This window comes from Macrobrachium nipponense, chromosome 24 (genome assembly GCF_015104395.2).
Source record: "Macrobrachium nipponense isolate FS-2020 chromosome 24, ASM1510439v2, whole genome shotgun sequence".
In the NCBI taxonomy this organism is placed as follows: domain Eukaryota; kingdom Metazoa; phylum Arthropoda; class Malacostraca; order Decapoda; family Palaemonidae; genus Macrobrachium; species Macrobrachium nipponense.
Window position 1 is genome coordinate 55,800,519 of NC_061091.1, and position 12,322 is coordinate 55,812,840.

Below are 12,322 nucleotides of genomic sequence, written 5' to 3' on the forward strand. Positions count from 1 at the left end.
TACTATTGTGGATTGGTATTTAGTAGTCTTATTGTGATTGTATTTGGAATGATTGTGTATGAAAATTATTTTCCTCATAAAATTGATCACTGTAGGTTTCTTGGACATGAAGAAATATGTTCATTTTTCATGGTTTTATGTGCCGTTGTCCCTCAATTTTTATGTCTGCCGTGCAGAGGCCGGGAGGTGTGCCAACTCTAACTTGCTCAGAGTGTATATCTTGGTCTCCTTCCCAGTTGGAGAGATACGGTTGTAGGAGAAAGAAATTTGGTGTTTTAGAAGAGAAATACACCACAGGTATCTTCTCTTCTTTGTGTTCCTACCTCATCCCATACTCCTCCTGTTTCAGCTTCTGCCCCAACCCACTGCAGAATGGAAGGTGCATATGATCTGACTGATAACGAAGATGCTCTCCTGTGTGAGGTACTTTAGTGGGAGAATCTTCTTAGGGGGCCAGGTCTCAGGTCTCTCTCCAAACTCTTCATGGGCCTTGGTCTGTGGAGGTGAGGGAGGACCTCCCGTAGAAGTTCTGCTGAACTTCCTCTGCCAGAGATGCTTCCGTTTTTGGACACATCGAAGCTAGGGTGGGGCATACTTCTGAATGGCTAATTTGTCAAGTGGGTGTGACCTCAGGACTCCCACTTGCAAATCAATGTTCTCAAGATGATGCACCGCTACTAGCCCTGCAATTCTTTCTGAGATCACCTGGTAGGACTTTCGTTAGTGCTGATGGCTGACAATATGACCATAATGTAAGCTAACAAACAAGAAGTACAGTTGCCTTCTTACCCCTTTGTGTGTTTATTAGCAGGGGCACGGATGGACAACTCATCACACCAGTGAGCTCTCAGCCAGGTACATCCTGGTCATTGGGATGTGCTAGCTGATCAGCTCAGTCGCCAGGAGCAAGTTGTGTGGGATTAGTGATCCCTGCGCCCTCACATACTGGAGAAGCTGTTCGAGGTTTGGTGGGACTCTGGTAATCAACCTGTTTGCCAGAAGGCTAAAGATGCAGCTACTGCTGTTCTGTTCACTCCTAGTACATCTTTGAAATGTAATTGAGGTTGCCTTCTAACTAACTACCTTGGGACAACCTTGACATGTGCACCATTCCATTCTGCCTGATCGGCAGGTAAAGTGGGTCACATCGTCTGTGTTTGGTGACTCCTAAGGACAATGCATCTACCCTTTTCAGTGTATTCCATCATAAAGGCATAGATTTCTCAACCTTGGTGGAGAATTTAATGCTTACGAGTGGCTTCAGATAGTATTACATGGTCTCTCTTACTTAGTACAACCCTCAGAAGGATGAGAATCCTCGTAGACATTGCTGATGATGATCAAGACAAGATCCTCTTGTTTCTGGTGCAGACGATGCAGCACTACTTGCACAGGATTTGACACTAAAGACCTGAGTGTTGGTGCCTGTTCAATAGTACTAGTAGTCACAAGAAAGATGTATCCAGTAACACAATCTCATATCTGCTTCAGGAAGTCATCAAATGGGCATACGAGTCTTTAGAAAGAATCCTGAACACGAATTCCCTGTAATAGCTCAAGTGTTGTTGGCCCATTTTTAGCTTTCAAGAGAAACTTCTCATTATAACAGGTATTAAGGGCAGGTGTTTGGCAACATTAAACATCTTCAGTGTACTTATGGGATGTTGCTTACAAGTCCTTGGATACATTTGCCTTAGAACCCATTGTAACTGCTCAGCATATTAGGTAGCTACCCAGCTCCGTTCAGATGAATTGACATCTTGCCTGAGGTTTACAGTAGCAATGGGTGGATGAATGAAGAGCATTTTTTCTTTCTGTTTACTCTTCTGTTCAGCAGACACGCACTGTATTCTTGTGGGTCGGGCTAGAGGCAGATGAGCTACTGAGAGCTTCCTATCACTTACTTTAGTTAGTAGATGTGACTCCTTATACACATACTTTTAACAAGAATGGGAGATAGGAGCATATTTTATGGTTTATTCTGCTATATTATGTTGCCTTCCGAACTATGTCCCTTTTCTTCTTAGATTAAGGTAACAACATGCCACTCCCTGGCAGGTGCCATTGTCTTCTGTAGAATCACATATCCCAGGATAGACAAAGGCTACAGAAATCATCCTTCTGCTCACCTTCATGACATTTTTTGGTGAGAAATTGACACCAATCATGATCTCGATACGATTCCTTCCACCAAAGGCGAGAGTATGTATCATGGTAGGAGCAGATGGTAAATTTTAAAAAATAATTTTCATTTTTCCTAGAAGTAATCCCACTTCTAGCCACTTCTGCTTTCGAAGGAAAACAAACTTGCTATGCAGAAGTGTGTGGGTGATTGCCTATAAACCTACACAAAAACTCAAATTTTAAAATTTGCAAGGTTCAGTGATCAGTCCACCTTGTGGGATAAATATCCTTAAAATCTAGAGGTTTGTATGTCTATGAAAAAACGCAAATTGTCTTAAAAATTTGCCACATTTCAGCCCTGGTCAGTGGTGAATAAGGAAAGTAGATAGGTGACTAGAGTGTTTGTTCTGAATATATTGGTGGGAAATAATGGCGTTCGTAGTATTATAAATGGTTGTTGACTTGGAATTAGAATATAAAATTTAGGCTAAGTGCTGGGACCTATGAGGTCATTCACAACTGGAAGGGAAACTAAGAGTAGAAAGGTTTTAAAGTAGAAAGGTTTTTAAAGTGTAACAGGAGGAAAACCCCGCAGTTGAACTTTGAAACATTTGTGAGGAGAGGGTGGAAAGTAAGATGGAAGAAAGAGACTACGAAAGAAGGTACAGTAAATGGAAGGAAAATGGGTGTAGCTTGGGACCGGAAAAATGCTGCGAAGGACCTTAAGTAATGCCTACAGTGCACTGTGTGAGTTGTGGTGGTTGACTTGCCGATACTGTGATAAAGGGTCAAGACACTGATCTGCCTCAGCCATCGTTAGTACTTACTTATGTCAAGTCAGGTGGCCTGCTCATCTAATTTGTGTCCCTTACTGAAAATATTTTAATAAAAAAAAATTTTCAAGGAGAAAACTTGAAAGTTCCAGGAATAGCCCACGTGTAATGCAAGTCAACTTTCTTAAAATAGGCGTTACTTTACTTTCTTGATCCTGTTTCTGAATGTAGGCGATGAGGCACTGGGAAGTTGAAAGTCCAGTAAATTCTTGGGAATGGAAATATTATTGGAGATAAAAGCGACGTTATGATGTTTTTGTTACCATGTAAATCAGTTTGTCTGCATTTAAGGATCACATGTGGGCTTTGTCTTTATAGAGTACAGGCATGCATGGTCGTTCTGTGGCGTATACAATATTGCATTGAAGATACAAATATTGCCACCCGCTTTTTTTCTCCATCTCCATCAATATTTGTATTTAAAGAATAGCTTGTTAATTCTTATTGATGGTTGAGAATGACTGAACATATCGAACATCTCTTCATAATACAAAGGGAAAGGTGTATCACTATCCGTTGTTTGCATTTCCCCAAAATTATCACGTTCCATCGCATATAGACCGAATTTTGTAGTGGAATCGACTCTAATATCCTAATATAATTATTCAATCGTAATTTTGCTGGTAGAGGAATGACTTACTTCCTTTCTTTCCGATTAACCATTAAGTTTCATGACAAAGTTTGTGTTTCCATCGCGATTTTGTAATGATTTGAGTGTGTTTTGCTCATAAGCAAGGTAGTTTTGAGGAATTCGCCTGTTCTCGTGTCACAAAGATAGCGAAGCATTTGGTGTATGCAGCAAAGATTGCTTGAAATTTGGCAATTAACCGAATTTGCTTGGAATCTCTCTACTTTTTTTATGTATTTACAGACACAACAAAGGTAATGAGAGAGAGAGAGAGAGAGAGAGAGAGAGAGAGAGAGAGAGAGAGAGAGAGAGAGAGAGAGAGAGAGAGAGAGATAAATGAATGTATTATGTTTGTGTTTAAGAGAGGGCTTTGTATATGACTACTGTAAGGTCAGCGAGCACTTATTTTTTTCTCAATAGTTACCGTTCAATTCAAACAGAAAATGGTCAAGAAAGGCTGCTAACAAATAACGGGAGCGGTCTTATGGGTAACATGTCTAGATACTGAGTTGTCCTCTGTCATCGGCACAAAAACTCGATGAGGTTACGATTCTTTTGGAAATTAAGCACTTCAGCTACTGGCTTTATTGGCTTTCGAGACTCATTAGGACTCAGTGGCGCTTACACCAGCATGCTAAGGCTCCTTGCAATTTCAGTAATGCTTGGTATTTTACAAGGAAGATCGTTAATCACAGACTCAGCATTTCTCAGATTTTTATTTTGGTTAATGTTTCCAGAAGCATTTGAAGGTATTAAATTTTCACAGTTTTATTTTCGTCTTTGATGGAATGGTATATAATTGATCATACACAATATCTTTGTTACTACTGCACCTATTATTATTATTATTATTATTATTATTATTATTATTATTATTATTATTATATATTATTATTATTCCTTATTATTATTATTATTATTATTATTGTTGTTGTTGTTGTTGGTCTATCACAGTCCTCCAATTCGACTGGGTGGTATTTATTGTGTGGGCTTCCGGGATGCATCCTGTCTCCTAAAAGTCCATTGCTTTTCTTACTATGTGTGCCGTTTCTAGGATCACACTCTTCTGCATGAGTCCTGGAGCTACTTGAGCCTCTTGTTTTTCTAGATTCCTTTTCAGGGATCTTGGGATCGTGCCTAGTGTCCCTATGACTATGGGTACAATTTCCACTGGCATATCCCATATCCTTCTTATTTCTATTTTCAGGTCTTGATACTTATCCATTTTTCCCTCTCTTTCTCTTCAACTCTGGTGTCCCATGGTATTGCGACATCAATGAGTGATACTTTCTTCTTGATTTTGTCAATCAACGTCTCGTCTGGTCTATTTGGATGTATCACCCTATCTGTTCTGATACCATAGTCCCAGGGGACCTTTGCCTGATCTTTTTCTATCACTCCTTCAGGTTGGTGCTCGTACCACTTATTACTGCAAGGTAGCTGATGTTTCTTGCACAGGCTCCAGTGGAGGGCTTTTGCCACTGAATCATGCCTCTTTTTGTACTGGTTCTGTGCAAGTGCCGGACATTCGCTTGCTATGTGGTTTATGGTTTCATTTTTCGTGTTGCACTTCCTTCATATGGGAGAGATGTTATTTCCATCTATCGTTCTTTGAACATATCTGGTTCTTAGGGCCTGATCTTGTGCCGTTGTTAACATTCCTTCAGTTTCCTTCTTGAGCTCTCCCCTCTGTAGCCATTGCCATGTGTCAGCACTGGCTAGTTCTTTAGTATGTCTTTTGTATTATCCTTGCATTGGTTTGTTGTGCCAGTCCTCTGTTCTGTTTGTCATTCTCCTGTCTCTGTATATTTCTGTGTCTTCATCTACTTTTATCATTCCTTCTTCCCATGCACTCTTGAGCCACTCGTCTTCACTGGTTTTTAGATATTGCCCCAGTGCTCTGTTCTCGATGTTGATGCAGTCCTCTATACTTAGTAGTCCTCTCCCTCCTTCCTTTCGTATTATGTATAGTCTGTCCGTATTTACTCTTGGGTGTAATTCTTTGTGTATTGTCATATGTTTCATAGTTTTCTGGTCTATGCTGCTGAGTTCTGCCTTCGTCCATTCCACTATTCCTGCGCTGTATCTGATTACTGGCACTGCCCATGTGTTTATGGCTTTTATCATATTTCCGGCGTTGAGTTTTGACTTGAGTATCGCCTTGAGTCTCTGCATATATTCTTTCCTGATCGTGTCCTTCATCTCTTGATGTTTTATATCCCCTCCTTTCATTATTCCCAGGTATTTGTATCCCGTCTCATCTATGTGTTTGATGCTGCTCCCATCTGGTAGCTTTTTCCCTTCAGTCCTTGTTACTTTGCCCTTTTGTATGTTGACTAAGGCACATTTTTCTATTCCAAACTCCATCCTGATGTCCCCAGATACAATCCTTACAGTCTGGATCGGGGTATCTATTTCCTTGATGGTCTTACCATACAGCTTGATGTCGTCCATGAACATCAGATGGTTAATTCTGTTGCCTCTTTTCTTAAGTTGTTACCCAGCATCCATCTTCTGCAGTACTTTTGTCATGGGAATCATGGCTACTACGAAGAATAGTGGGGACAGTGAGTCGCCCTGGAAGATCCTGATATTAACCTCTGCTAGTTTTATTCCAGTTCTTGTAAGTATTGTATTCCAATTGCGCATTATATTATTATTATTATTATTATTATTATTATTATTATTATTATTATTATTATTATTATTATTATTATTATTATTGTTGTTGTTGTTGTTGTTGTTGTTGTTGTTGTTGTTGTTGTTGTTGTTGTTGTTGTTGTTGTTGTAAAGGGTCCACAATAATACAAAGTGTTAAGAGTCCGTGTATAATTTTTAAGACTTTACAAAAAGCTTTCGAACCCTTCCCTGGGTTCATCTTCAGTCCAAATGAACAATTAGTTACAACATGCACAGAGGTAAATTTAAAAACAAAGAGTCGTTGAAGATCGTTGACACTGGCCGTTAGCTCGTTAATGGGTCAGGTGATGAAGAAAGAAGGCAGTTAACTCCAACTAGCTGATTTCCTCTCCTCTATCAATCCTTCTGGCTGCAATTCTGTTGGATCTCCGCAGCAATGGTTGTTGCAATGTTGCAGGAAGTCCTTCATCCGAGGGCGTAAATTGGGCACCGTAACCAGACTCCCTTGGGGCAACAGTTACCTGGACTGGGAGAGGCAAGGCAGAAGCAGCATCAGGAGAGGGAAAAACAGAGTTTGTCCTACAGTTAAAATCTTTTAAAAACATACTAGTAATAAAAAAATTAACAAATGGGTCTTCGTTGACAAAAGACTTGTTTCCTTTGAATGATTCTCCTAAACTTATAGTAGCTCCCTCGACTAGTTGTCTGACATTTACATTGTTACTTATAAAGATAATTTTAGCCTCGTTCCAGCTGGGTCTATGATCATTCCTGAATGCATGTGCTACTATTGCGCTGTTTTGTGATTGTAGTTCATAAGCTCGCTTATGTTCGCCCAAATGCATATCTAGTCCCCGTCCACTCTCGCCGAAATATTTACCATTACAATACATACACGGTAGTTCGTAAACGCCTGGTACTATGGGATTTTTATCATTGTTATTGTTTCTTACGAGGGTGCGTCTTATTGTATTTTCATATTTGAACACAATTTTAGTTTCCTTCTGACTTTTGTTTATATCCCCACTTATATTCTTCACCTCTGGATTAAAGGGAAGGGACACATATCTTTTTGGTTTTTCCTTGGTTTTATATCTAAGTCCATAGAACGACTTCCTTGCTCGCGAAATTGCGTTCTCAATGAAGTGAGGGGGATATCTAAGACTTCTAAAAGTAGCCGTGATGTGTTTAAGTTCACTGTCTATATATTCGGGGTCGCAAATTCTGAATGAATTTTGCTTTATGCGCATTCAGAATTTGCGACCCCGAATATATATTCATAGTGCAGCTGCGAGGGTTTCCTCCTGTTACCCCTTTCAAACCTTTCTACTCTCAATTTCCCTTTCAGTGCTGAATGACCTCACAGGTCCCAGTGCTTGGCCTTGGGCCAAAATTCTATATTCTGTTCTGTTCATTCTGTTCATAGTGCAGCTGCGGGATTTTCCTCCTGTTACACCTGTAAAATCTTTCTACTCAAAATTTTTCTTTTCTTTCAGCGCTGACTTTGGCCAAACTTTTATATTCCATTCTAATCATCAGAAAGGGTCAATGAAAGTATTGCAGCAGCAGCATCTCCCGAAGCAGCTAAGTTTTTTAGGCCAGACCCTGTGTCCCTCCGTGGAAGTACAACGGTGTCACTCTGACCAGAGGTATTTTATTCCTTGTACTTGTGGATGCTGATGATCACGAGAAGGAGAGAATTTTCCATGCTACTTCGGAGTCCAGTTCATCATCGCTTTGGCATTTTGTACTTTCCTCGGCAACTTTTCTGCTTGTACGAGTATATATTAATCTTATGATGATTTGTTTTCTCTTCTCGTTTTTGTGTATATTACTCTTTACCTTGTTTACATATTTTTCCCACATAATAGTACGCCATTCTTTGAAAGTTTACAGCCTTTTCTTGCTTGTTCTGTATTGATGTTTTCTCTTTTTGAGTAGTAGAAATTATTATTTTGTATAAGAAGGAGGAAGAATAGAGAGTTTGTGTGAACTTTAAGGTTCTAGTCTTCCTGGAGTAAAGGAAGAGGTAGTGAAAGATTGCTTTGTACATCTAGAGTAAGAGAGAAGAGAGAGAGAGAGAGAGAGAGAGAGAGAGAGAGGGGGGGGGTGGGGTACAGGGAGTTACAAGGATTAGGATGTCTCAAAGACTTTCATCCGAGGAGACATCGTGTGCTCACTTATCTCTAGGAGCAGGTTTTGCTGTGCATTCACAGTGTCCTAATTATTTTGTCAATCTTTCTTTTAAACTCTTCCACACTGTTGCTGTTTACAACTTCCAGTGCCAGCTTATCCACATGTCACACATCTTGTATGTGAAGAAGTTCCCGCAATAAGATGTGTTGTTTCTCTTCAGTTCTAGTCTCCATCCATTATTTCTTGTCTGGTTTTCGTTTAACGTAAATAGGTTACTGTCTACTTTTGTTATGCTTTTCATTATTTTGAATGTTTCTATTAGTTGTTCTCGCAGTCGTCGTGTTTATAATCCGTACATGTTCAGGCTCTCTAGTCGTCTTTGGTAACCTGTTTGCCTGATGGATGGAATTAACTTTGTGGCTCTTGCTTGTACCCTTTCTGATCTATTTATTTCCTTTCTTAGTGTTGGTGACCAAAACTACTGCATATTCAAGATCAGGATCCTGATTCAAGATCAGGTCTAACTACGGATATGTAGAGCTGCAGCACGTTTTCCTTGTTTCTGTATTTGAACTGCCTCTTTATGTGTCCCACTAGTTTCTGTGCCGTCTTTTCAGCTTTTATGCACTGTTTTGTGGATTTTAAGTTCTTGGTAATAATGACGCCAAGGTCCTCTTCTTGTTCTACACTAATTATGTCATTCCCAAGCAGTATGTAGTTGGTATGAGGGTTGTTTGTTCCTGTTTGTAACACTACATTTGTCCAAGTTAAAAGACATTTGCCATCTTTTTTACCACTCCTATTTTCTTTAAATAATTTCTAAACTTTCCACTGTATATGGGTCTGCTGCATTTACACCTAGTTTGGTGTCATCTGCAAATTTGGCTATCCTGCTAGTTAAGCCTACATCAATGTCATTAAAGTAAATAAAAAACCAGAAACGGCCAAGGACAGAACCTTGAGGAACTCCACTTGTTACATCTGCCCATTCTGATTCTTCATCATTTATTACTACTCTCTGTTTTCTATAAGTTAGCCAGTCTTCGATCCAGTCACCTGTTTCTCTTAACAATTCTTAAAGCTCTAACTTTTGACATTAGTTTCTTGTGTGGAACTTTGTCAAAAGCCTTTTGGAAATCTAAGTTTGAGTATATCTATTGCTCTACTACTGTCGTAAATACATGGCATGTCATGAAAAAACTCCAATAGGTTTGATAGGCGGGATCTGTTTTGTCTGAAGCCGTGTTGACTGTTTAACAACAAGTTGTTTCTATCAATGCGATCTACAAGTTGATCTGCAATTATGGACTCAAAAATCTTACAAACGACTGACGTTAGAGATTGGTCTATAATTTCCCGGCTCTTCTCTTGGACCTTTTCTGTAAACTGGGGCCACATTACCTAGTTTCCATCCTTTTGGTGCCTTACTTTGTTCTGCACTCTTTCTGTAGAGTTTTGTTGAGTTTTGTCTATTTTGTTTCTAATGTCCTCTTCTGTAAATATTATTTTGTCCAACGGTTTTGCCTCTTCATATTTAATAACTGGTTCCAGTATTGAGGTAGTGTCTTCAATTGTGAAAACACTAGTAAAAAACTTATTCAATAATTCTGTTTTTTCCAAGTGTGAGTTCACCAGGTTTCCCTCTATTGTTCCTTAGAGGACCTATGCTATTTTTTATTGGCTTCCTACTATTAACATGCGCAAACAATTCTTTTGGGTTTTCCTCACAAACTGATGCAACTCTCTTAACCTCATTTATCTTTGCATCTCTTACTAATTTGTCCACCCTTCTACAGAGTTCTGTATGCCTGCTTGTATCTTCTGGTGTTGGGTGTGGGTTCATTGATTTGTGCACCCTGTCTCTTTCTCATATTTTATTTTTAATATCTCTGTTGAACCACTTAGGCTGAGGGTTGCCATTTGTTAGTATTTGCTGTAATGGTATACATCTTGAGCGTTCCTCTGTGTATTCCTCTAGAAAAGCTTCCCAGTACTTATCTATGCCTTGTGTTCTCATTGTACTCTAGATTTTTAACGTACTCCATTAGCTTTTTTAGGTCTTGTCGACGGTCGACTAATCTCATTAATATCCGCTCTTCTTTTGTATGTTGAACATTAATTTGAAACGTAATAATTTTATGGTCACTTTTGCCTAGATTTGCGCCTACTGAAAGATCAGACACTGTGTAGGTTACCTTCTGTTGAAAAGACGATTTCTAGTATGATGTTTCCTCTAGTAGGTTAATCAACCTATTAGTAGAAGAATTAATTTTTTACAAAATCCAAAAGTCTCTTTCCTTCCATGTTTGAGAGAGAGAGAGAGAGAGAGAGAGAGAGAGAGAGAGAGAGAGAGAGAGAGAGAGAGAGAGTTGGGTGGAGGATTATCCTATAAGTATGTCATGAATGGTTTTACCTCGGTGAAATGGATGGTTTGGGGTGGGGGGAGGTCACAGAGCAAGAACCAAAATAGACAAATGTCATATTTACAGTGTCCATGATATATGACATCAGACTTGTTCGTGAAGGTGGAAGTAAAAGACGGGAATTATTCTCATTACAAATGTTTATTACAATGCTCACTTTATACAGAGAATCATCACAAATGCTGCTCAAGCTTAGCAACATTCCGCACATCTTTCATACAAATAAAAAACAACAAACAATTTGGCACACTTGACGTGGCATCACTTAGGTAAGAATACACTGTACAAAATAGTCAAAATATATATATACAGAGAGTGGATAATGTACAAGAACCTATTATATTACAAAACTGGGTCCGTTGCAGAGTTTTGGATACAAGGTTGGTTGTCCAAACGGTTATGGAATAAGTCCTGGAAATTTTGAATTTTTTGATTAACACTTTATTGCAATGCGTTGGAAACTGTAAATCTGGAAATCACTTGTTTAATATGTTATTAGTTAAAGAATTTAACCACTAGCCAATGAGATGCGTCCAATTTTGTAGGAGTCAAATTTCGTCAGATTTTCGCCAACAGTTTTAGACAGTGTAATCATCATCATCCCTCAAATGTCAAAACACAAATTACAGTAGAATACAAAAAAAGACCTATCATATATAAACTGCAAACACCCAGGAGCTGCTGTAGGGAGCAAATTGGAGCTCAAGAATTTCCGTAAAAGAGGGGACGAGGCCATTGTTTTCTTACATTAAAAAAAAGAACTTATTAACTAATGGAAAGAGCTTTTATTCGAGTTACATTTTCAGCTCGAGTAAGGAGTTGGAAGATGCAACCACCTCCCTTCGTTCTGTATAAATATGAATTATGGACAACATTGATAGAGAGATAGAGAAAGAGAGAGTTTAAGCTTCTCAAGTGTCGAGTATTAGCATTTGTTAGTAGCCTCCGTCTCCTCTTTTTATCCATTTTCCTAAGCTATGGAAGAGAGCTCTTCCTCCAGCGACTCCCATTCTTTGATTATGGCAATTATAAAAAAAGGCACCATGGTTCAGCTGGGACGAGAAAGATAGATTTGGCCATTTCGAGGTTTACCTGTATATATATATATATATATATATATATATATATATATATATATATATATATATATATATATAGTATGTATGTATGTATATATATACATACATGGTCAATTCATTTAAATGCATGACAATTATATAAAAGAAGTAGAAAAACTAAGAGAATTGAATTTGGCCTCTGAGAATTCACATACATTTATTTTTCTTATGAATTAATATACTAGCACACGAAGGTACTTCTTCTACATTTGGCAACAGGGAACCAGATACGCTTTTAGAACAGTCTTGGCAACTTGAACTCTTATTTTATTGTCTGGATTCACATCAGTAATTCAACTTCATCACTTTCTTAAATTTTTGGCCATATTGAAAAACGAATTTGAATGAAACTAGCACATGGCCTCCCATCTTGTTTTCATTTAGACGTTGGCTTCCTCTTACAGATTATTTATGGTCACT

The 12,322-nt window shown here is 38.7% G+C and overlaps 1 protein-coding gene across 1 annotated transcript in view; it reads right to left on the reverse strand.

Annotated features, from left to right (window-relative positions):
- Positions 1–11,947: 11,947 nt before the first annotated feature.
- Positions 11,948–12,322, reverse strand: part of LOC135205649 (cadherin-related tumor suppressor-like) — a 498,060-nt gene continuing 497,685 nt past the window's right edge. The window contains exon 14 of the mRNA XM_064236470.1: positions 11,948–12,322. This exon is cut by the window's right edge and continues 2,083 nt beyond it. The gene's annotated coding sequence lies outside the window, so the exon portion shown is untranslated.